Below are 26,275 nucleotides of genomic sequence, written 5' to 3'. Positions count from 1 at the left end.
GTTTTACTTCTCCAAAAGGCTCATTCAGTTCATCTTTAGTTCTTAGAACTCAAGAAGCCTCTTTGATATGAGGTGAAACATCTTCACACACCAAAAACAAATCCAGTTACCTCCTTTTCAAGCACTCAAGTCCAAAGAATACAAGAAACCAACAGAATCCAAAAAAAGTAAGGCCAAATAAATTGAAACAGCAGCACAGCGAGGGAGAAAATGTCATAGACAGGAACAGAACAGGTATAACCACAAACACACAAAAAGACAAAGAGGACAGGCCTGTTTATACACCGTGGGCTGACTGGGAACACGAAACAGGAGTGAAATGAGGACACAGAGCAATGTAATTACACACAGGTGAAGACAATCAAGATAACCACAAAGCAGGAAGTAAAAATAACACAAAGTTTGAGAAATACAACCTTCAAAGTTAAACGGGAAATACGAGAACAAATGCAGGCATTGATACTAACACTTAACAAGATGTCTGAGAAAAACAGGGAAACCAAGACATTAACACAGATACACAGAGACAGACTGTGCCCTCAACAGGAGAAGGAGCACAGCCCTTTATCTTGATGCAGCTAATGCCTAATATTATATTTTTTTCACTTCCATCTGCTTTCATAAGTCTGTCAGACATATAAATTTGGCAACCCCTCAGCTATTATCTGATGACAGCAGCTGATATTTCAGGTCTCCCAGTGTAGCCGGTACATTTCCAGGTCCAAAGCTAAATCATCTTCAGAGGAAACCCAAGAGTCTGAGATTGCATTTTGGCAGCGCAGTGTTTCGTTTGCGCCAGCCTTCTCAGACATGATGGGTTAATAGAACTGAAACTAGTGAACCAAAAACAGAATGTCTACATTATGCAATGATGTTACAAAAATAATCACATGCCACAAAAGAAGCTGAAACTCAAATTCTTGCCTAGGGAGTACTGAATACTGATAGAAAGAAATCCACATGAGCTGCTCTTAACAGCAAACCAGGCAGAAAAGAACTTAAATATGCATTTAACAGTTTTAATCTGGCAGATTTCCATAAGTTACTGCAGTGAAGAGGACAGCGTGAGTAAAACAAATGTGGTAATGAAGAAAACAACCAAGCAGGATGCATCAGCTGTGTATCGTTGGATAGAAAGCGAGCAGGTGATGGTGAGCAGGAGTGAGCAAACATGTGGGCATGACCACATCTTTTATTTCTTCTGTGTGCTACAGTATGGTGTATGTGGCTCATATCAAAAGACCTACAGGGTTCTGCATGCATTCCCCTCCGCTTAGAAGCTGTAAAACAAGTTATTAAAACACCACTGTTGCTAAAGAAAAAAAAAAAAACTCCTTATGCACATGTTCTATTTTTCTCATTTGAGTTGAAAATGTGCCATCTTTCAGGCAACTAAGGGAGTTTCATCCTCTCTCATATTCCCCAAAGACTTCGTTGTAACTTTTTGCCATATTTCTTTTCTACCTTTGAGATGAATGTAGTTTGTACATGCTTTTATCATCAATCACAGAATAACTTGTATTTCACCAGCGGGCCCTGGTAGGCTTGTCTGTTAGTGACAGGATTAATACAAAAATGGAAAAACAGTAAACAGTGAAATTAGGTGCTAAAATCCATCATGTCAAACAGCAGGAAACCCCCTGACTGAAGAATGGAAGGAGGTGATTTAATTTCACTCTAAAACAGGTACAGTAATAAGGAACAGATGCATCGCTCAGCGTGCGTGTTGTGTGTTCGGAACAAACTGTAGCAGTATATGCGTGTGCGCTTTGTAGGTGCCTGGATTGAATATCACTACATTTGATACTTTTATGTGTGTAGCTGTCTTTGAATGATTGTGTGTACAGGTGCCCATAAGTGAGATCATCCTTTATGGTTCTGAATGTGTGTCCAACAGGGTAACTGCTGCCTTAGTTTGTACATAGATGTATGGCTGCAGTGAGTGGGGCAAAATTTGCTAAACCATAAGCATATGTGTGCACATATTTGATACACAGAGTATTTGCATACGTTTTCTGGTGATTTTTATATTGAAGGAAAAGTACTGACAGCTCTGTTTTTAGTGCAGATAAGGTAAATTTTACCTTCAGCCCCTGAGCTCATAATGTCTCAGTGAAGCTCTCGTCAAGGAGAAACAAATAGTCAACTGAATTCGATCCTCTTACAGATTGTTTGCATTGCATCCAGGAGTCCACAGAGGCATCCTATTCAAACTATCACTCACTTTTCTCCCTTTGGCGTTTTCTGTCTGTGTACTTTGGATGACGATCAACAAAACCCAAGCTGAGGGAACATTAACCTGTTCATTTCTCTCACACTTGGAGTCGACAGTGAATTCTTTCTAGAAAGCTAAAGTCCTGTCTGAGCTTTTCGGTTTCATTACAGTGAGGAGGACTTTATGCTGTCTACATTTTTTCAGAAAAAACTTTTACGATTCCTCAGAGTTGTGCTTCCTGTGTTTAACGGAGGTATAATTGTCTTTGGAGGGCTGTAGACCAGAGTCGGACCTCCCCAAAAACTCCACTAATCATCTGCCATCTTTTTCTGATTAGCGCACACCTGAACGGCCCTCTGGACAAGCACAATGGCTGTTTTTTGGCAAACAATCTGCTCTAGATTAGCTCTGTTCAGGCCTTTTATGGTTGCGCTGTCACTGTTAATACCTCAACAGAACAAATCACCAGCCAATTGATAACAGACTGGAAAAACATTGTTGTTGCAGTATTGTCTGAATTGGACATGTCCAGCTGGGTGCATGTGCCTCCATGTATGAAATGCTCCATATAGAAAATTCTGGGGGTGTGGAGTTGCAGATAAAACCAGCTATAAATCTTGCAATACCTTTAGGATTTTCCAACATCAGCACAGTCACATGGTCATTTAAAAGACCTGGAAAAACTTCTTATCAGTCCATTACTCTGAACATTGGTTACAGTCTCTTGTGAGATTTTTAGTAAAAAGGTCCTCCTTAAAAGCAGCTTTTCCTGTCTGGCATGAAAGCTCAACCAGACACATCATTATGAGGGGTCTGTCATTAGCTTGACCTCACTGCTTAGCTGCTCCCTCACCCTTATCTCACACTTAGCCATTCCACTTTGGTCCCTGTGTGTCCTTCTCTCAGAATGTCAGCCCCTCTTTCTTACCCTTCTTTTCAGCTCATTGTGTTTTCCTTCCATAAATATGTGGGAGGAAAACAATTGTATCCATACAAAAATAAGCCTTACTTTTAATAGCTTCTATCTCTCTCTCTCTCTCTCTGTCACACACATAAAATACCAATGCAACACATTTTGCCAGTCCACTGCTGGATTTTCATTCACCTAAATTTATGCCAGTATGTCATGCCAAAAAATGATACAGTGAGTAATGTGATGGAAACACATTGGTTTGGTGAATGACAATATTTCTTGTGGTCTCCCAACATGCTTTCATGATGTGGGAAAGCGGCACTAACATCTGGTATCAGTGGGCCAGTGAGTAAATCAAAGACTTTTTGAGGTCTGAAACATTACAGCTGCTACAAACACTGAAACGTCAACTGCAAAATTATTGCCAATTAGACAGATAGACGTGTATAGCTGTTATATAATATCAATAGTAATCAGTCATCTGCTATATAAGGTGTGCGTGCTTTCCTGGCTAGCTCTGCTTAGAAGTCAGAAACCCCTTTACTTCAGCCGAGCGGCAAAAAATGTTTGATTTACATTTTATTTTTGGCAGCATTTTAAACATTTACTCTGAGATGCCTCCATAGAAATATAGCTGTAAACATGTGTAAACATGTAATTTGTCAAGTCCTCTCCATCTTCTTCCCCATGTGTTCTCCATCCAAATGCGTTTTTTTTATGTCAGGTAAAATGCCAAATACTTTCACGTCCCTGTAGACTTGGACAAAGCAGATCATACATGCGTCTGTCACAGAAAAGCAGCTCAGAGGGTCAGAGATGCCACATTCCTGCAGAGACACTGAGCCTTGACAGGGTCACAGAGGCCAGAGACCACAGGCAGAGCCCTGAGACACTCTCTTCAAGTGATGTGTCTCTTTCAGTCTAATTTCTTGGCACAATCAGTCCTTACTCAGGTACAGTGCTGGTCTGATTTAAGTCCAATGAGCAGAGCCCAAATGACTGGAAGTTATTTTTGTTCTGCTCATTTTTTTGAAGATGGTGTAGAAGTATACAGCTAATATTTTAAGAAAGGTGGTCATGGCTGCATCAATAAAGCAGTGCTGTAAAAGAGTTATGTGTAAAACTGATACAAAGATCATTTGATGTGCAACAAGGTGGGTTATTACTTTTTACATTTTCCATCTTGTGATGCTTATAGTTGTAAAACTTTCTCACAGCCTGGAAACGCAATTTGTTGAGATTTTGAGCCAAGCTGAAAGTTGTTTTTCAACTGCTGTCACATCACTTTATTAAGTTTTGCTGTTTTTTATTTCATTTCCTTCAGACATTCATGTAGATTTCAAATATGTGGTGATCTTATCTTCTGTTTTTGGCAGTCAGGATGACTTGCTGATCAATATCTGTCATCATTTCTAGATGAAAAAGAATCTAGGTAATTTTCTGACTCTGAAGTCTGGTGCATTCGATATTTAATATAAATATATTTGTTGCAACCAGTTTCTTTGAAGAAGTGCCAAGTTTGCTGAATTTTGGCTTCCTGTATGTACACATATCACCACATTTTAGGAAAAACAAATCACATGTCAGTCTCTCAATTCTTATTTCTTTCTGAATGAATTTACATTTGGCAGCTTGGCCACATTCTGGGACTTCCCATCCTTCCACGCATGTGTGCACACATGGAAATCAGGTTGCAGTGAGTGCAAGACCTGAGCACAGAACAGAGTAGGCATCAGTGACAACAGATATGACACTGAATAGGTGTGACGCAACATGTAAAGGAGGTGTTATGGTGCAGATGCTCTGTAGCTGTGGACAGAGTAGATTAGGTTATCTCATAATTACAAATTTAAGAAGGTCTGGGTTTGAATCCACCTTGGCCCGGGCCTTTCTGTGTGGAGTTTACATGTTCTCCCTGTGTTTGTGTGTATTTCCTCCACGTACTCCGGTTTTCTCCCACAGTCCAAAGAGGCAAAGTGATCATCGCTACTTTTTTTTGTTTTTATTACATATGACAGATTTGGTAAGAGCACTTTGTGTACTATAGGGCCTTCATCACAATCTGTCATGGCTCAGAGAATAGGCTGCACAGTAGTGGAGTAGTTAGTTAGCAGTGTCATCTCACAGCAAGAAGGCTCAAATCCATCTGGGGCCTTTCAGTGTGGAGTTTGCATGTTACATTTTCTCCCCATCCCTGCATAGAATTTGTTCAGTTACTTCAGCTTCCGCCCACAGTCCATGGCTGATTTTAAAATGGCCTTGAACTGAGATGGTCAAAGACACTAAAAACGGGCCATAGAAATGGCAGTCCAATAAAACTAAATACACAACACTGAGGCAAGCGGGTAAAAGTCAGAAGAGATCAGGTACAAAACAACTTCAAGGTTCGCACACAATGTTAAAAAAACAACAGCAACAAAAAACGCAAGAGCCCAGAGGGTATGAATGCCTAGAGAGAAATGGCAAAGTTCACAAAGCATAAATGGTGGTATTTATGGTGAAAGACATAAATGAGGTGGAAGCAGGTGAAAAGATGATTGGCCGATGCAGCTTCTTGGAAAAAGCGGCTGCTCTAAGATGACATGAGAGTTAGAGGTGAGGAAACTGTTTGTCTGTCCTCTAGCCTTCTTGAACAAGTGAAAATGAAGCAAAAATCCCACGTTGCCTCATAAATGTTTTGCTCCTGACTGATGCAGCTTCTGGGAAAGTGTTACCATTTTGTTTTGAGCTACAACCACTGTACAGTACTTAGTTTAACCTTCTGCCGTGAAATTTGAAAATGAATCATTAAATTCTGGCTAGCAGTTTCCCAGGAAATCATGCGTGACAAAACACCATTTACAAATTATGTTAATGACATTGTCAGGTTAAGCTGACCAACTCATCTGCGGTCTGAGGTTTTCTCTATGAAAGTGCAAACAAGAAGTAAAGGGTCTGGCAGCATCATTTTAGCACAGTGGGTGAGCAGGCGGCTATATGCCACATATAGACAAAAATGCCCTAGAATAATAGTAATAATGAAAAAGTGTGTATGCATGTGTCTACATACAGATACACACAAAGTGCACTGAAAAATGAAGAGCAAAGGCTAAAGGGTTTTTTGGTTTTTCTTTTAAAGTAGGCCAGGGTGGGAGAAAGGCAGGAGGAATCATGGCAAATGGGAAGAGGTGAGGCATAACACAGGGGGGGACGAGGAGGAGGAGGAGTGCAGGTCAGCCTGTATTCTGGTGGAAGTGGTTCAGGCCTCCTGTGCTCCCAGTCAAAGCTTCCTCTGTTAGAGCACAGATCTGATGTTTCCCCTGAGGCCTGGGTCCTGGAAGTGGGCTGGCAGAGCAAATAAACAGAGAGGAGGTGCTCATGCTCAACACCTTCACATATGTATACTCACAAAAGTTAAAACGAATACAAACACATGCGATTATACACTAACACTAGGAGATGTATGTGTGGATGTGGACAACAGCATCACACCTTTAGGAGGAAATGTGCTTTGTTTAATTTGTTCAGACAGAGATCATTGAGGATTTCTGAAGGACAAGCAGTTGGAATTGTCTTCATTTCTCAGTTGTGCTTTGGAAAGATGGGTAGAAAAGTAACTGTTGTACTATGAATGTGCCTTCACTGCAGGGTTAAAAACCCACATAAAGGGCTTATGGTAAGAACACCTTATAAAATTTTCTTAAAACTTCAAAGAGTTACAGGACATGCAGGATAGCAACACACTGAAAATAAAAAAATGAAAAACCTCAACAGAGAAAATATATAGAGAGAAATTTAAAGGTGGATATGGTTTCTTTCCAAAATTTGTTGTTCAGTCTCATTGTGCTAATGTGCTTCAGTATAATCCATCATCACACCATCACACAATCACCACAGCCAGACAAATTTCTAAACTGTCTTCAACTGTGAAACTTGCTGAGCAAATAAATCATTTACATCCCGGCTGATGTATACATCACGCTGGAACGTAGCTGAAACACATATAAGCCACATCAGTAAGACGCATCCATCAAAATGACAACATGTACACACGTATATTCACACATGAACAGTCTCTTGTCCTGGTATGTCAAGGGGCTGCTGACCTCCACTGAGCTCCACTTCCTGTGTTCCTCCTACAAAAGTCCCAAAAGGGAGCACGCTAAACTAACAACAACCTTCATCTCTGTCTTTTAACCCTCTTTCTCCTCTTATCAATGTCCAACTCCCTCATTTTTATTTCTTGACATTTCCTCCCATATTTTAACATCCGCCTCAGATCATCCCAAATCTTGGCAGTCTGATTCATTTCCAAGGACAATGATAAAACCTATTACCAAGTCTTGCCTATAGAAACTCTTGAAACTGGGAGAATACTTAATTAAATGAAAAGTAACTGTAATGCATACTGACTGCAGCAACATTCATGGAAAGCATCATCCACACTGTGACCTTCAGTCGGGACCGCTGCACTGTTTGTGTTGGGGACTGAAAAGGTAGTGAGGCTCTCTCTATGTGCTACAAGTAATATCCTTTGCAGAACATTCCCACCTGTAAATGCACAAATAAATCAAGGTACTGTCGGATTTGAAACCATAACAGTGAACCTTCCCCTCTTGGAAGGAGACCCCTTGCTAAAGTACATAATCTTCAATGTAAAACGATCCAGCCCCAGACCTGCCTCTGGAAACTTTCCTCAAGTTTCTTCCAGTGCTGCCATGCTGATTTTGGCAACAGCTCCCACAGTAGACTGGGATCGTACATGGCCCTGCCTGTATCCCTTGCTGGGCAGAAGGCCTATGGGTCAGCCACCCCTCAGCAAAATTGGCTAGTTAGAGTGAATGGACAGAGATGAAGATGGACAGAGCCGAAGTTTGTGTGCGTTAATGTGGAGTACTTATGAAATCCTGGCGGTTGCATTTAAACAAAGCTAAACTATCAGCAGACACCACTGAGTCATAACACGGCACTGTCAAGGTTTGTTTGTTGTTTTAACTTTGCTCTCTTTTTACCCCAAAAAATTACCAAGAATTTTGTGGATCTTGTCTGCAGGATCTGTATCAATCACAGATCGTTAATCAAGGGCTTTTATTTAAGAAGCATGAACCATGTAGTGGCCAATCCATCTCCAGTTATTTGTGTACTGTAATTAATTGTCCTCTAGATACACAAGCTGTCAAAAACAGCAGCTAGCTGTCACAGTTAATAATATCCACACTGACAGTGTGTCAACAAAAACCAAGAGAAGCTGCCCAAATCCTGTCCAGACCTCTCTATCATCCATGTATTTTTCTTAATGCGACTAATTACAAGATAAAGTATATAAATTTCAATGCGGGCTTGGACAGCCAGAGAAGTCAGTGGCGTAGGCCAGCTTATACAGAGTAGGGCATGTGGGCCTGTTAGAGAGCTGCTGGCGAACCAGGGGGGGTCATAACAAGGCCATGACTTCCCTTCAGCTAACTTCACAGTGCAGAACAGATAATAAAACAAAAATATCTAAGATCATGTTGATCCTTTAATATAAACTTTCTGATCCAGTACAATAACAGTGGAAAGCTGATCAGCTCATTTCAAGAGTTCATTAAAAATCTATTGAACACTGCAGTGTCGTGGCTGCTTATTTGGTTTAGTCGATTCATTGTTTATGACTGTTTTCATTTTATTACACCACACACACTGTTGAGAAAACACTTAAAATGGGGCCAGTATTTTTGCAGTGCTATTTGCAGACATTTTAGGAAAGATGTGAAGCTGTATCTTCATCCCTGCTTTACAGCATAAAAGTAATAATAATACTTAATATTTTGATCTACTAAGGTTACTCTTCTGCTGGATCGCTTTTGTTTCTCCAGGCTGTGTTTCTCGTTACTATCATTTTATTGATGTCTCATCATCACTGGTGCACTTCAAATACTGCTGTTTTTCTCAAGGTGCTATAACAACTGTGCAAGCTTTGCTTAGAGGTATTCCCTCAAATAAAGTGAGGAAACAGTGGACGCGTTAAAGGGGCCATATCTGAACTCTTGTGTGCTCCAGGCAACTGGTTCTAACTGGCACAGCTCCAATCACTGCAAAGAAATTAACCATCACATAGAATCAATCCTTTGCGAATACTGATTCCGATAAATGAAAACCAGAGACATTGACAATGTTACCAAGAGTAGCAGTGCGTCTGACAATCTTCTTTTAGCACACTAGCGTGATATTGGTGGTCAGTTAATGGGATGAAGTGCATGAGTTTGCAGATGTATGGGTGTGAAGGAGTCGTGGTGCAGTGGTGCATTATTTAGTGCTGTCAGCTCACCAGATTCAAACCTGCTATCACCAGGAGCCTTTCCATATTTTCACCCTCAGTCTAAAGGCGTCCTCGTTAGGTTAACGGGTGGTTCTAAATTGGCCATAGGCACGAATGTGTCTCTCTGTGTTGGCCGTGTCCAGTGTATACCTAGGAAAGTGGTTGGCTGATGACAAAGGCTTGTGTATTACTGTATTAATATCACATTTGATTGCAGTTCATGTAACAGCTGTCAATGCATTTTACTCAAACGTGAAAATTTGCAACTCTTTGTAGGGCTTTGAGGATATTCCTGAAGTTTATAATATTCTTTGGGGCCCAAAAAAGTCAGTACAGGTGAACATATTTGAATTGGCTAAAAGAGTGACAGCTACTGTTGTACCTATTCTGGACACAAGAACTCCTTAAGATGTGGCACTTTGTCTCGCTTCATTGTCCCTTAATGGTTTCTTCATAGTATCTGTGGGAAAAAAGAAGCACTATTTGAAGTTCAGCAGACAGATGGTCCTGGTTGACACTGCAGTATAAAGGTTTTTGTAAAAGGCTTTGACTATTCCTGGCCTCTAATATTCCTCTGCATGAAATGAAGATGGAAAAGGTAGACACCTCATCAGGGTTCCTGGATGGAGAGCAACATGAGGCCAGCAGCATGTCAGTCTGAGCAGGCGAGAGAGGGAGACAGACTTTGTCAACAACTGGTAATGCTACGGAGACCACAAGAAGCTGATAGAACAGGCTGAAGCTAAATCGACATGTTTCAAATCACGAATTTGATGCAGGGGAGTGCAACAAAGTGCACTGAGAGGACATGAAAAAGAAAGGAGAGGGTGCTTGCTAACATCATGGTTCGGTTCGCTTATAAACCCTGACTGACAAATAAAGGCTGCCCCATTACTGGATGGGATCCAAGCCCTCACACAGACTCGCTCACACACTATGCCATATATACAGATGTATTCTATATTCTCACAGACGTGAACATGCACGCCTAAAACTGTCTGAGTTTTGGCAGGCAGATCACAATGTTTTTTTCTTTTAATTAAATGACCCTAATTACCACTATTTGGTGCCAATATAAAATGTTTCCAGCCAACAAAATTACATTACAACTTCTAAAACTATTATATACGATGAAGAGAATGAGAAACACACTCAGATCCCCAACGCACAAACTCCTGCATTTACACACAAAGCTCAGCCGGATTCCAGTTTAATGGCGTGTGTTTTAGAGGCTGTGTCATGCCGACCGACATACTTTTTACCTTCCAAAACAAAAACACACGGGTCACTTCTCCCTCCACCCTCAACTTCTCGTCCAGACGCCTCAGCCTCCGCGGTCCCACCCACCCACCAGAAACACCCACAGTTTACAGATGTGCAGGGAGTTCAGTTAGTATTCACAGAATCTGTTGCCATGTAGATTCTGTTTTTCTCTGCACGTTTCCATCGTGCCTCCTCCCACACAATGCACACATCAAAGTTGGCAGATACACTTGAGTGAAGACTGAAAAATGAGGACTCGATAAAGAAGCTCAAACAACGTTTATCTCCACAACACATTCCATATGGCAGATACGGGGAGAGAGGGTTTATGAATGTCTTAAACTGTTCGAGTACTTGTGAAGTGTTCTGCCAACATTTTCAGTCCTGTTACCTTGAAAATATGTTTTGTTATGGGATAACAAAACATAATTTTACTGCACTGGGAGTGTGTTTGGGATCATTGTCAGGTTGAAAAACGAAGCTGTTGCCAACTAGATCCTTTCCAGGTGATATTGCATGGTGACTCAAAAGCTGTTGATACTTTTCTGCATTTGCATTCTGCCCCAAACCGTGACAGAGCCTCCACTGGGTTTTACAGATGCAGAAATATATGCCAAGTTTTTGGCTAACAGCATTTTAAGAATCACCTTGTTGATGCAAGAAATACCAATTTATGCCTGTCAAACTATGTTATCTTTGTCATTTTTCATAGATTTGACTGAAGAAATGAAACAAATGTGTTTTTCCAACAGGCTTCTAGTAAAGTGCCTAAATTTTAAAATGGGTAAATATGCTGTACTCTTTGGGATGCAGTCATATTATGGAGTGGATTCATCTCACCTTTTTACATCTTTATTTAATATTCATTATGTTAATGTGCATGATGGGCATTCTATTATTCAAGTGTCCTTTTACTTTACCAATATAAATGTGACAAGGATTGTCCTCACTTTCCAAACTTACAAGAAAAATAAGTACCATCAAAATTTGGACGCCTGTGTGACCTTAAAATGATGGAGTCAAGTCAAACTTCCTTTTTTAACTTTTACAATCACTGTTCAAACATAACTTTCAAAAGGTGTGTATTTCACAAAATTTGGCTTGATGTGAATGAACAGAAACTCCAATATACATCACTCCATAATATGGACTACGCCCCCAAAAGCACAGCGTATTTACTATGTAAATTGGAGAAATATCGTTTGTTTTTCCTTAAAATTACCATGAAGTTACTCAGTACTTAAAATTATTTAAGCCGTGGCTAAAATTACTTTCGGTATCATTTGTGTCTCCTTTCCTGTAAAATATCTGAAGTTATGCCAAACCAAATTAATCAAGCACTAAATTATTTACACAGTATTTACATTTACTTACAGCAGTATAAATATTTCTTTGTTTCCAGTAAAATCCTGATTTGCTACCCCCTTATTGTAGTGTAGGTAAATATAATTATGTTTTAATTTTAAATAAAATACACTGAAATTCCATTTAATTACAGGGGAAGTGCGCCCTCAGTGAGCATTTCATCTAATTTGAGTCAAAAGATGGTTTTGAAAGAAAGATGAGAACAAAGCTGATGTTAGGTAAAAAGCATGACTTGTTCACCTATTTATTTATTTATTGTGTTAACATGCTATCATAGCCTAATTAGCACTAAAAGCAAAAGGTAGTCGATGCTGATTGGAATGTAAGTAGTTGCGCAGGTGGGAAAGAAGTGTTCCAGGACTTCACCCTGTGGGGAATATGAACAGCTTAACTAAAATCCAATACGTCTGCAAACACAGTGAAAGTGTGCAGTGTGTAACATGTAAAGTTCATAGTCACTGTTACAGTCTGTAATTTACTGGCTCAGAGGAATCCATAACATATGAGAAGCCACAAGCTGGTGGGGGTTCAAAGCAAATTTAATGATGCAAAAACAGAACACAAATAAGGGAGATGGGAGCCCCAGCCAAAACAAACAAATGAGGGAGAAGGTCCTGAACCAGCCATACCCCGGTTCTTTGGATTCTGCCTTCACTCCTAAAAGCAGCCAACTAAAATTAATAACATCGCAACAAAAAAACAGGTCTGCTGGTAACTCAGCTAATAGCTAACAAAACAAACCTGCAAAAACAGCTCTGGATTGAAGTCAGACACTCCGCCCCCTCCGGCTTTTCCTATGAGAAGGTGAGCCGCAACCAGTGAGGAAGGACAGAGAGAGAGAGAGAGAGCACACAAATGAAAAATGATCAAAACAAGAAGGGAGAATGTAACAGAGGAGGGCAAAACAGTGACACTAAAGGAAACGTCAGAATTTATCCCTCATGTTGCTTTTATACTGTAGCAGTTCATTCAGGAACTCCTTAATTGTTTGACCACAAGTCAAGCAGAGAAAGTGAAATAATCATCAAAATAAATAGGAGTTCATTCTCTTAGTGTATTTATACAAGCAGCCAACATCTCAGAGTGAGCCACCTTACAGGTTTGACTACACAAATACTTCAATCATCAGTGTTTTGTTTCATCTGTCTTTGGAATATTTGTACCCCAATGACCCAGTTAGAAGCAGCAAAGAGAATTTGTTTTCACAATAGAAGCAGTTTCATTCTGTGTCTGTGCAGCTACATAACAGCGTGTAAGAATGTGGATCAACATGTCTGTGTAGGTTCTCAGTCATCCAGGTCATGGCAGTCTCTGGAACTTGAAAAAAGGCGACTGGACGAAGACATTTCACCTCTCATCCCAAAGACTTCTTCAGTTCTAACGCCAAATGAGTGTGAGATCTATTGTTCATGTACATAATCACATGAGCTGAAGTGTGGAAAAAAGGTGTGGGTCATTACAATCAGTGGTTTTGGGTGAAACCAATATGGGACCCCCGACGTGGTCTATTGAGGTCACCTGTGAGTGGGGGTTGAGATGCCTGGGGAGGGAGCTCAGGACTGCACTGTGGGGGACAGTTGGTACTGGTCTGTGTGTGTGTGTGTGTGTGTGTGTGTGTGTGTGTGTGTGTGTGTGTGTGTGTGTGTGTGTGTGTGTGTGTGTGTGTGTGTGTGTGTGTGTGGGCTTCCAGGAAACTTTGATGTTAAGGCTTACATACTCCTCAGTAGTGGGTCAATGACCACCTCCAGGGACACCCCTCCAGTTACCTTTTCTACAGCTCCAGAGACAATATGGATCAACCTACAGTGTACAAATTCAGTACAGAAATTCAGTTTGTCCAAATTTACACCTAAAGTCATGCTCCTAAATAAGGAAACATCACAAAATTCAATGAGAACATTGTGGTATTACCCCGTGTTTAAGATCAGGGCAAAATGAGTCAAACATAAACACAACAGAAATGTGTTAAATGGATTTAAACTGAGAAGTCACCTGTTTGATTTATGTCTGTGTTCTCGTGCTTATTTACTGTAGCATCAAATTTAGAAGAGCTCCAGCTGAGAATTTCTTGAACAGGTTTAATACTATCAGTGTGAGTGACCCACTCGTTTTAACCATATATTTACAGTTTTGATTATGAGGAAGAATTGTTTTTGTCAGTGTTTTTGCTGGAGTTTTCTTTTTTCACCCTGACCATCACAGTTTGGCCTCACACTTTTGTGACTGTAAGTGCTGTGATCTGGGATGTTTTCAGGTTGATAAAGAAAGAGAATTCCTTAGAGCATAAAGGGCCGTGTATGGTTGTATGTAGTGGATTGTTTATTTATTTATTTGGGGTGGGGTGGGGGGGACCATGTTTTTTCTCTACCTTTGAGCACCTATGGGTTAGTGAAACAAATAAATAGGGTGGTTAAGCCATATGTGTAGTCCTAAATTACTGCTGTTCAAGGGTTGATCAGATCCAGATTTGCTTTAATCTTCAAGCTAAATAAACTTTTTAGCCACTTTCATACCAAAGAAATAAATCCAAGAAGCTCTCCTCTTCAGACTTACATCTGCATCACATTGACCCAACTTAGATTGCTGGCTGAGTGACTGATTGATGGACTGACTGACTGATTGAATGAGTGGCACTCTTCATCTCAGCATTCACTTTCCTTTCTCCACCTCAGCTCTGAGCCTGGCTTTATCCATCCCTCTCAACACCCTCAGCTACAGGCTGCAGATTAAAGCCAGTCTCATCTGGATCTCATCAGTTTAGGCTGGCCTCACTATTTTATAGGTTACTTTTCATTCAGGAGAGAGGGGGGGGGGTCTTACAGTGATTTAAGGTTACGCTGCATGGAGGCTAGAGGAAAATAAAAGCAACGTATTGTCTTGAGGGGACCTTGAACGAGTCAGCATGCTGAATTCCATCCGGTAACAGCTTGTAGTTTTCAGGATAGGGGTTATGAATTTGTGTTTCTTCAAGCATGTGTGATATTTGTTGCATGCTGTGCTGCTCCAATTTCTGAGCCATTTCCTCTCTGTTTTTTCCAGCTCTGATGCCTGTAACATGTGGTGCATTGTTGTGTGATGGCTGGGCGGGTGTCATTTCCAAACACCCTAAATCAAACGTGAGAGAAATTCTTGTCCAATAATTGTTGCACAGTGTTGACTTTTGAAAGAAATGTAATGCATCAACAAAACTATTAGAAGTTTAGACCACAGCAACAGACTTTAAACAACTTTTCAGAAGCCCCCCCCCCCCCCCCCCCCCCTTTTTTTTTTAATGGTTTATTCAAAGTTCAAGTACTGCCCAGTGACAAAAAATCAGAATAAGAATAACTTGCAGGTACTTTTTTCTGTTTTTTTTTTGTTTTTTTTTACTGGGGTGAAGGTGAGAAAACAGACCTGAAGCCCTCAGGCAGCTTTGACAATCTGCTGAAAAATGATCAACAAGCTCACACTGTGCTGTATGTGCTTGTAGTGACACAAATAGAAACAGACTGTGATGGAGAAATGGCAAAGGAATAAGCAGAAAAACATCACTGAACTCCCAAGTATTGTGCAACATGTGAAAAAATATGCCAGAAGTGCTTTAGTACATAGATGTGGTCTACATTTTTTGGTTGCTAACACACATGGATTTAGCTTTTGGTTTATATATTATTATAATAGTTAAACCTACTGTTCATACAGGATGTCCTCTCTCATTTCCAAATCTCTTATGATATAGGTTAGTAATGAGTATAAAGTAAACCAGCTGCTAGTGTTTATACCACAAGTTGAACACATTTCTCTACATGGTCTGCTGTCAGTTGAGTATCAGTGGCAGGACGTTGTTGTCTTCAGTTTTATTCAATTCAGTTCAATTCAATTCAGTTTTATTTATACTGTGCCAAATCACAACGAGCAGTCACTTCAAGTCACTTTATACTGTAAGGTAAAGAGCCTACAATAATTACAGAGAAAACCCAACAATTAAAACAAGCATTTGGTGACAGTGGGAAGGAAAAACTATCTTTTAGCACGAAGAATCCTCTGGCAGAACCAGGCTCAGGGAGGAGCAGTCATCTGCCATGACCAGTTGTGGGGGGAGGGGGGAGAGACGGGACAAAAGACACACTTTGAAAGAGAGCCAGAGATTAATAATAACTAATGATTAAATGCAGAGTGGGGTATAAACACAGAACATGAAAAGAGGTGAGTGAAAAAAAATTCTCAGTGCATCATGGGAACCACCCAGCAGACTAGGCCTATTGCAGCACAACTAAGAGATGGTTCAGGGTCACCTGAACCAGCCCTAACAATATGTTTTATCAAATAGGAAGGCTTTAAGTCTAATCTTAAAAATAGAGAGAGAGCCTGTTCCTGAATCCAAACTGGGAGCTGGTTCCACAGAAGAGGCGCCTGAAAGCTGAAGGCTCGGCCTCCCATTCTACTCTTAAGTATCCTAGGAACCACAAGTAAGCCAGCAGTCTGAGAGTGAAGTGCTCTGTTGGGGTGATACGGTACTATGAGGTCTTTAAGATAAGATGGGGCCTGATTATTCAAGAACTTGTATGTGAGAAGAAGGATTTTAAATTCTATTCTGGATTTAACAGGGAGCCAATGAAGAGAAGCCAATTTGGGAGAAATCTGCTCTCTCTTTCTAGTCCCTGTCAGTACTCTAGCTGCAGCATTTTGGATCAACTTTTCAACACTTTTCAGGGAGCTTTAGAAGCAGGAAATTAGAGGTCATCAAGGTCTTTATGTCTTTAAGACATTCCTGCAGTTTAACTAATTGGTGTGTGTCATCTGACTTCATGGATAGATAAAGGTGGGTATCATCTGCATGGCAATGAACATGTATTCAATACTTTCCAATAATAATACAGAACCCTGTGGAACTCCATAATTAACCTTAGTGTGTAAAGAAGACTCCCCACTTACATGAACACATTGGATTTTATTAGATAGATATGATTCAAACCACTGCAGTGCAGTACCTTTAATACCTACGCAATGCTCTAATCTCTGTAATAAAATATTATGGTCAACAGTATCGCACGCTGCACTGAGGTCTAACAGTACAGAAACAGCATTGTGACCTAATGCTGTTTCTGTACTGTGATTGCTTGTTTTACCACTAGTCTTTCAAAGTTTTTGAGTTGAAAGGAAGGTTGGAGATTGGCCTATAATTAGCTAAGACAGCTGGGTCAAGTGATGGCTTGACAGCTGCATTTATACATACATGCATTTATTACTGAAACAGTTGGCTTGATGTGTCGATATTCTAACATTTTATTACTTTACACAGTTCATGTGGACAGTGACAAGCTGATGATAAAACTGCAGTGTTGAAATAAGTTTTACTTAATATGTGAATAATTCCCATGTTATCAATGCACTTATTTTACAATTTAATTACCGTCCTCTGAAGCAAAGTTTTTTTTAACATGCTACTTTACTGAGCACTTGTTGGGCCTCTTACCTTTTTTACTGATTAAAATGACCCTTACTTATATGCAACAAATAACGTCTTGATACTCAATCATCCAGGTAAGGAAATCCCAGAAGGCTGAGTCCGTTCATCTGGATGTCGTGTTTTCCAAGAGTCTCTTGGATTCTCTTGGTTCCAGATGGACCGAAACAACCTTGCGTGAACATTTTCACAGAAAACTGCATCATGCAACCAGGCTGAAAAGACCTGCTTAACATTGTTGCCATGTGCTTACTTTTTGATTCTACCTGTGCTTTTGTATGACAGTTCAAGCATCATTCAGCATGCACTGTAAATGCAGATGCATAATAACCATCCCATTTTTTGCTGTCTTATCACTAAAGTCATTTACTAATCTGTAATTATGTGACTGCACAAATGAAATATTTAACAAAATAAGGACGTACTATGTAACAGTGTTGCAGTAGAGGCTTTTTTATTACATCTGGGGGGGGGGGTTGCTGTTTCCCTCTGTTTCTAGTCTCTTTTTCTACGCTAAACCAAGCAAGCCAACATCTGGCTATGGGTGTCTATCAGATAGACATAAGGGTGGTATCAATCTTCTCATGTATGAAAGAACCCAATAAAGTGGCTTTCCCTGCTGATGTGAAAACGTTGTTAGGAACACAGACATCTGCTGAATCTCTTTTTCTTTTTTTCAGGAGGAAATGCTGTGAAGGATTCAGGTTTGTGATGGGCCAGTGCATACCTGAAAGTAGGTAAACCATTCACTCTAGCATCTAAGTTTTGCTCATGAACACTCACATCTGAGCCACATGTTCCAAATCTGATTTTTTTTTTGTCTCTAAAGCAGTTTACAAACATAACGAACTCCATAAAACACAATGTGAAACACCTTTGTCAGTTTAGAAGTCATCTCAGATAGCTTGTACACTCCAGTCACCTGAAACAAACAACACATAAAAAATAAAACTGTTTTAGCACAGACAGCAAAGATTTTTCCATAATAAACATCTGATGCTTGTGAAATTTTTCAGCTTTCATGGCCATGATTTGGAGCGCTGGTGACAGGTATTGACAAACAGTTTAGTGTCTTTCTAAAACTAAGAAATATTCAACCAAGTCAATGCCTCTGCATAGTAACAGTGAATTGCATCAGCCGCTAGAGGGTGCTGTTCTTGCATGCTGATTGTAACATCCCGTGAAGGCTGGATGCCCAGTAAACTGACAGTTGATGCATTTTAGGCCTGCAAGCACATATATATATATTATATTATATATAAAAATTGACTGAAGTTAGATGCAACTGAAATTTTTAGAAATTTTATGGTAATATTTGTAGTATGTTTCTCACAGTAGGTTAAAATTTGAACACTTCAGCAGCAACAGTGAAGCCTTAATACAGTTAAAAAAAAAAAAAAAAAATCATTGCTTATTTTTGTTTCACATCTCATTTAAAGCTTTAAGTGCTGTGGTGCTTACAGCCCCAGCTAGAGCCTATAAGTGAGGCACATAAACCCTGAGATGAGACAAAAGAACAATGCACTCTGATTTAATGGTTCCTGTGGGCTCATAACATACAAGTTTAATGCAGTCTGATGTAAGATTTCAGTTATATTCTATGCTAACTACCACTTCTACTACTCTGCTGACAATCCAACAATGCAGTGCACCGGTTTTATTGGATGAAATACTGGGCTTAGGGGATCTGGACACAGCCTTAGAGACTGGGTTAAAGGCTCAGTCATTCAGGAAGGGCTCAGAGCTGCTACTCTGCTAAGAGTCAGTTGAGGTGGTTTAGGCATCTGACTAGGATGCCTCCTGGGTGCCTCCTACGTGAGATGTTTCAGGCATGTCCTACCAGGATGAGACCCTGGAGTAGTAGTTCGCCCTCAGAAGAACTGGAGGAGGTGGCTGAGGAGAAGCAGACTGCTGCCCCCATGACCTGGACACGGATAAGCGGCAGAGGAAGGATGGATGAAAAAAAAAAAAAAAACGGGGCACAATTTTTTTTTCATGCCAGGCTACTTTTGTGTGTACGGTATGCTACATTAATAGTTGTTTCAAACCAAGCAGCTACCTCTAACTAAGAACTAACATTAGCAGCTGAACTCTGATGTCTTTGTATGTGAATCTACGTAGAGTTACACTTGTCACAAAGTGAGAGCCTGCAGGGGACACATTGGGCTCTACAGTTTATACCCGGCATAACATTCTGACTGTTCATAAATGTCTGATCTCTCAGTGATGGATAGGAAGTGACTCTGGACACAGTTCTTGTCAACAGGAGAGGCACGGGGGCTATAAATAATAAAAACAATATCTATGTATGTGCCATCTAAGTGTGCTACTAATCCATACCAGGATGGCTCCTGACCAAGGAACCTAAATTAAAGCTAATAAATAGAATTTAGCCATCACTAATTTATTTACACCTGCACCTTTCCTAAAGCCTTGTTAAGCTGTTTCTCCATTTGATATGAAACTTTATGAATGAAACAATTCAGTAAATGCTCAGTCCACACACTGTCGTCTCCTCTCTCTCTCTCTCTGTAGATGTGGATGTGTGTGCTGCGTCACCCTGCGAGCAGCAGTGCACTGATAACTTTGGACGAGTTGTATGCACATGTTACCCTGGATATCGCTTCGACCGAGAAAGACACCGCAACCACAAATCTCCGTACTGCCTGGGTAAGTATGCTCCTTATCGCTGAGCTAAATGCTTTATTCTGGCATGGAATATTTTTCATCCACTGCACCACTCTTTTATTCTTGAAAGCAATCCAAGTAACAAGTGTGGCTTGAGGACTTTCCTAAACTGGTGAAATAGCTCCCTCTTCCTGTCTTGTGCAGCAAAACATTTTCCCTCTGGGCCAGTACGGCTCTCAGTTACAATTAAGATCTCAGAGGTAAATGAACTAGTTCTGAAGAGTGCTTTAGTTGTTTTCCATGGTTACACTTGCACCACAAACATCTAGGAAAACATTATGGATTTTGCTTTAATGCTTCAAACTGCCCACTTCAGACCACCTTCCCTTCTTCTTTGTAAAATTTTGAGAACTCTGTTGTATTGATGTGTTGATACAAATATGATACATGTGTTTTAACTGTATGCATTTTATGTTGTATGAATTTTATTTTGAAATTGAACATAACATATCTCTGCCACCCTCTTCCCCTTTCTGTCTCTCTCACACAAAAATATACAGACATTGATGAGTGTGAGGCCTCAGGCAGCGGTCTGTGTGACCACGAGTGTGTGAACACAGCGGGCAGCTTTGAGTGTCGCTGCCGCAGTGGTTACGTGCTTGCGTCGGATCAGCGCTCTTGCATCCTCATACACAACTGTAAGTTTCTGTGCCACTGTAACTGGTTATCACATCATTGGAGCCATTTATGGCTGTAAAGAGAACTTAAGACAGATTTGAATGTTTGAAATTAGGCATTGCTCCCAGCTAGTAGTAGGACAGGCTGTGTTATGGTAAAGCATGATGAATAGCTTTTAAAATGAAATCATTGCATTTCTCCATAATAAACATCCCCTTTTTCACTGGCCGTTGACTGGGAAACTTATATGTGCAATTTTATAACAAGTACTTATTTTATTTACTAATGGAAAAAAAAAAATAAACATGAGCATGAAGAACAAAAGGAAAAACAAACGCAGAGCAAACAAACTGCCAACTGATCGGGGGAAGATGGGACAGTATAAACACGGGGCTGAAAAGATGGTGATTAAACACAGGTGGTGGCAAAATGCATAAGGAAACAATCAGGAAACGTAATGAAGGAAAGCAGAGAGTGGAAGTGAGGACACAGGTCAGAGAAATTACCAAAATAAAACAGGAAGTGGAAAAATGGAAGTTAAAGAACTAACCAATGGACAAAAAGAAGGAAAGAGAAAGAAACTAAATGGAAAAGTGGAGACTCCAGGGAAGTCTGAACACAAGAACACAAGAATATCAATGAAAATCAAAACACAAACATAGTGCAAGAACCTGGCATGATGAAAACATTCGGCTATGTGCACTCTTGTGTTTGTGGTAGTGCTTAAATTCCTGTGAATTCAAAGAACTGACCAAAGATCTCTCTGTACAGTTTTAGTAAGTGTACGCTCTTCCTTGCAGTGAGTTCATCGGGGAAGTCCGACACCTTGATGAGTTCTGGTACCTGTGCATTCACCTGCCAAGATTTTATGAACATGAAGAACAGTTTGCTCCAGCTGAAACTCAAGCTGGGAAACACACACTCACCCAACCAGGTAACATCTTTATCTTACAGCAATTAAACCAAATGGGACTGAACCGCGTTGCGGTGCGGGCGGCGCGGGTTCGCGTCCCGGCCCGGCGCCGATTTGCCCGCGTGTCTTCCCCTGTATCTTTCCCCCATTTCTCTCTCCACTGTCACAAAAAGCTGCTGTGGCCAAAAATGAAAAAAAAAGCAAACATGGTCAAACTGTCACTATGTGTTGGACTATGCATCAGACCTTTAAATTCATTACATTTAGACTTTCCTCTTTGTCTTTGTAGGTACCTGGCCTGGCCAACAGCAGTAATAAACCAATTCTGGGACGAGCAGGGAAAAAACCTGATGGCTCTTGCCTTCCTGGTCTTCCTGGCCCTCCTGGAGCTCCTGGTGTCCCAGGTAATGTAGGACTAATGGACATCTTAGAGGCAAATGTTGCCCTAACTGCGGACACTGTGTTATGAGGGAGAATATTTTGGCCAGGCACCTTTTAAAAAATGATTGGAAAATAATCAATTTAAATCTCCTACACAAATAAAAATAAAATAGAAGCACAAATAACCTCATCTACGAGTAATTCCAGTTTTTTATTATACTTCTTTTACAATATTTATTTCATGATTTGTGTTGTTCTGATATTACTCAGTTTTAAAGGTTAATGTCATCCTTCTGTCTTCACCAGGACACCCAGGGCAACCGGGACTGAGAGGTGACCCTGGGGAGAGGGGTGCTCCTGGTCCTCGGGGTCCACGGGGAGACATGGGACCCATGGGTCCAGAACCTGACCTGAAACATATAAAGAGAGGCCGCAGGGGGCCAGTGGTAAGAAAAGAAACTGGCACCATGTCACGATCTTGGGCCGGTGGCCCAGTGTTTTGAGTTTTGTGAAGTTCTGTTTTTGTTTCTGGTTGTTCAGGATTTTTTGAATTTAAGTTTGTCTTTGTTTTCTGTTAGCGCCGGTCTCTGGCTGCATGACCGCAGATGCTCGTCTCTGGATGAGTGATCTGGAACCATCATTTCATTGTGTGCCTTGTGTACACAATGACAATGAGTTGAATCTAATCTAATCTAATCTAATCTAATCTAATCTAATCTAATCTAATCTAGTTTTCCATGTTCTGGTCTTCCCTGTGCCCCTGTGTGTGTTTAAGTCTTGGCCCTTCTGTGTTTAGGTTCCTTTTCCCTTAGCTCTGGTTTAGTTCTCATTGTGTTTCTCTTAGTGTCTCTCCCTTGTCTCATGTCTTGTGTTTAGTTGGTCATGTTCTGATTCCCTCTGTGCGTCAGTCTCCCTGTGTTAAGTCTGCATGTATTTGGTTAGGTCACTTTCTGTTTTATTTTGAAGATTTTGTGTTCCTTGTGCTTTGTGTTTAGGTTTACTTCCCCTTGTCTCGTTAGTGTATTTTGTTCACCTGTGTTGTCACCTGTTTCCTTTTCCCTCGTTATCCCTTTGTGTATTTAAGGTCTCTGTGTTGTTTGGTTCCTTGTTGGGTTGTTGTTGGTTTTCCCCTGCTGTGTGTATTATGTTATGTTTATGCTTTGATTTATGTCAAGCTATGTCATGCCACGCTTTATAAATAAAGCTTTAAGAAATTTTAAGCTCCTCGCCTTATGAGTCCTGCATTGGGGTCCTCTGTCTTGCTTGCCACAGCCCCAAACCTGACACACCATAATTTAGGGGTTATCACAGGATTTAGCTCCCACTTCAATCAATTCAGGAAAGCAAGTTGCTCTTTTCCACTGGTGCAGTGCCAGTACTGGTGCTGACCACTTCTGCCTTGATGGCTATAGAGAGCTAACTTATGTTTCCACAGGTATAAGAGCCAAACCCTGTTTGTAGCATAGGGTAGCAGAAGCTGCAGTATTTTCTATGATTAAAAAAAAAAACATCATTCTGCGGGCTGTACCTGCAATTCATTTGTGATTTTTTTATTTTATTTCATTTTATTATTTGCATTAGCCTCTCCTACCAACAAATCTGTTGTGTGTGAGGCTACAGGACTGCATCAGTGGAAAGAGATAGACTGAACATGAACAAAGCAGTTCTGATAATTAACTTAGTTGAACTTAGTTTAAATTGTATTATAGCACAAATCTACTTCTTGGGATCTTTGTTGACAGTCCTCACCCACCACAGTTTCCATTAAACACAGCAACGCCCAAATGACCTGCAGCCATCATTAGTGTGATTTCTTTCTGCTGTGTAGTGTTAGTGTGTCTGTAACGCACTGGGTCACACAATCTGTATGTTAATATTTTTAACAAGGTCACTGTTGCTCCGATTAAAAGAGAACCTGCTGTACTACATGTGTACCATTATACCCAAATGTGTTCTCATTCTCATGTCCCGATCATTTATACAGGGACCACCCGGGGCACCAGGACAAGATGGATTAAAGGTTGTTACAGCAACTTTATATTGCTCGTGTGTTTTCTTGCTTTGTGTTTTTGTGTGTTGCCATTGCCAGTCACCATCTTGTGTCTGCATTACCTTTACAGTACACTGTTACTTAGACTGGCTCACACATATTTCACATGTTCTGTGTCTACACCCCTTTTATTCTGAAAAGTACCTTAATTACAGTCTTTTCTTAAATTATTCCTTATACAATATGGCTCTCACTCTGATATTCAAAGTCACCACTGATGCGCTTTCCCATGCATGAAGCTACACTATTATGTGAGTCATCTTGTATACAGTTTAAGTTGTTAAAACTCAGTGAGTTTGTGCTGTTTTTCATCTACAGGGTGACAGAGGAGCTCCAGGTCCCAGAGGCCCCCCTGTAAGTTTATGGTTTTGGATTGAATCTTAGGCTGTTTAAATGATAATCACAGACTGTATCAAAGATGGGCATAACCAGTGGTTTGTGAAGCCTTGTTGTGAAGCTTCAGTCTCAGCATTGTGACCGTTGAGGCCAGAAGTGACCATATTTGGATGAAAGGGTGAACAACTAACGCTGGCAAGCTTGGTTAGCAAGCTGCATTCATTCATTAACTGACATTTGGCGCAAAGCTTAAGTTTTCAGGACCTAACAAGACTTATGTCCTTGCTGCAGGTGTATTTACTCACTGTAAGCACACAATTAACTAATCGATCAATTTCTCATCTGTCTCTAGGGTCCACCTGGCTCCTTCGACTTCCTTCTGCTAATGATGGCCGACATCCGCAATGACATAATTGAACTGCAAGAGCAGGTGTTTGGGGAGCAACGGGGCCTCTCTCTGGACAGTCCTCCTCACTCCAGCGGGGAAGCAGATTTTGTGGAGTGGGGCTCTGGAAAAGGAGAGCTCATGCTCAATACCTGACCTCTGACATCCTCAGCTCAGAGTAACAATCCCTCACTCCCAGCAAAAGAATTATCAATGCAGACTCTTTATTTTGTGGACAACAGATGCTGGTGGTCAAAGTATTAACATGTACATAACCTCACAGCTGGGATGAGCCTTGTTTGAACTCTCAACAATGCGACAGACAGTGAAACAGAGCGACAAAAATGTTAAAATCTGATGCTCTGACCACTGCAAGCGCTGTTTTGCTGCCTGGTGTGCGTGCAGGAGATGGAGTGAGAAAGATGCAGCGTGAGCCTTTATGTCTGAGTCTCTCGGCTGTGCCTCTGAGCAGAACCACTTCAAACGACGGACTTTATCGTCTGTATCTCTTCCTGTTCCTGAGTCTGTCTGTGAAAGCTCTGCTATGCCACTCACAGTTTGCCTGCAGGGCACTTGTATAAGGACCGAGGCCCTGCAATGTTACCCTCCTCAGTACCCAGCGATGAACTCTGAACTGTGCAGCTATCCTCTGAGGGGGTCTTCTGAAAATAGAGATACATGAGTATGGTATTGTTAAAACTGTACTATTAAAGAAGGTAAATTTTAATAAAAAAAATTAACAAGTAGAATCTGCTGTTATTTGCTGCTTAGAAATAATATGAAGTGATATACAGTAAATGATTTTAAAAGACAGAATAATCTATAATATTACTTTTATAACCACTACAGGTTCATTATGAACATATTCCATATAAGAATGTTAAATCTGAATGATTAACATAAGCCAACATGACAGATATGGAGAGGGAAGGTCGTTGTTTCATTTTATTTTTTTAAGCGAATGAGGGAAAAGGGTAAACTCAGTGCTTATCAAAAGTTTGTGTTAATCTAGGTTTTGTTTTGTTTTTTTTGTCCATCAGTTTCCAAAGAAGAAATAATTATTTAGCTTTTTATGACTGACAACATCAGGGCATACTCTTAATGACATGATGGATGATGCCTTGGGAGATCCCCTTCCTGATCTGGACCAGGGCCTCACTGAGCTCCTGGACAGGTGCAACGTAGCAGCATCGGAAAGACTGAAACCTAATGTCCCAGAGGTGTTCTGTTAGATTTAGGTCTGATGAGTGTAGAGTCAGTCAGTATTTCCTTCATCCTCCAGGAACCGCCTGCATACTCTCGCCACATGAGGCCAAGTTCCTCCTGATTGTGTTGTTCATCAGAAGAACCCAGGACCCACTGCACCAGCGTACACAGACCTGTCCAGCCCACCTTTAGTAACTGCCTGTCTCTTGGAATCTCCTC

At 40.7% G+C, this 26,275-nt stretch overlaps 1 pseudogene; it reads left to right on the top strand.

Moving 5' to 3' along the window:
- LOC115800673 (collagen and calcium-binding EGF domain-containing protein 1-like) overlaps positions 1-25,590 on the top strand; it is a 38,442-nt pseudogene extending 12,852 nt beyond the window's left edge.
- The last annotated feature ends 685 nt before the right edge of the window (positions 25,591-26,275 follow it).

The sequence above is a fragment of the Archocentrus centrarchus genome, chromosome 3 (genome assembly GCF_007364275.1).
Source record: "Archocentrus centrarchus isolate MPI-CPG fArcCen1 chromosome 3, fArcCen1, whole genome shotgun sequence".
Lineage (NCBI taxonomy): Eukaryota > Metazoa > Chordata > Actinopteri > Cichliformes > Cichlidae > Archocentrus > Archocentrus centrarchus.
This window is presented reverse-complemented; position numbering and strand designations above follow the sequence as displayed.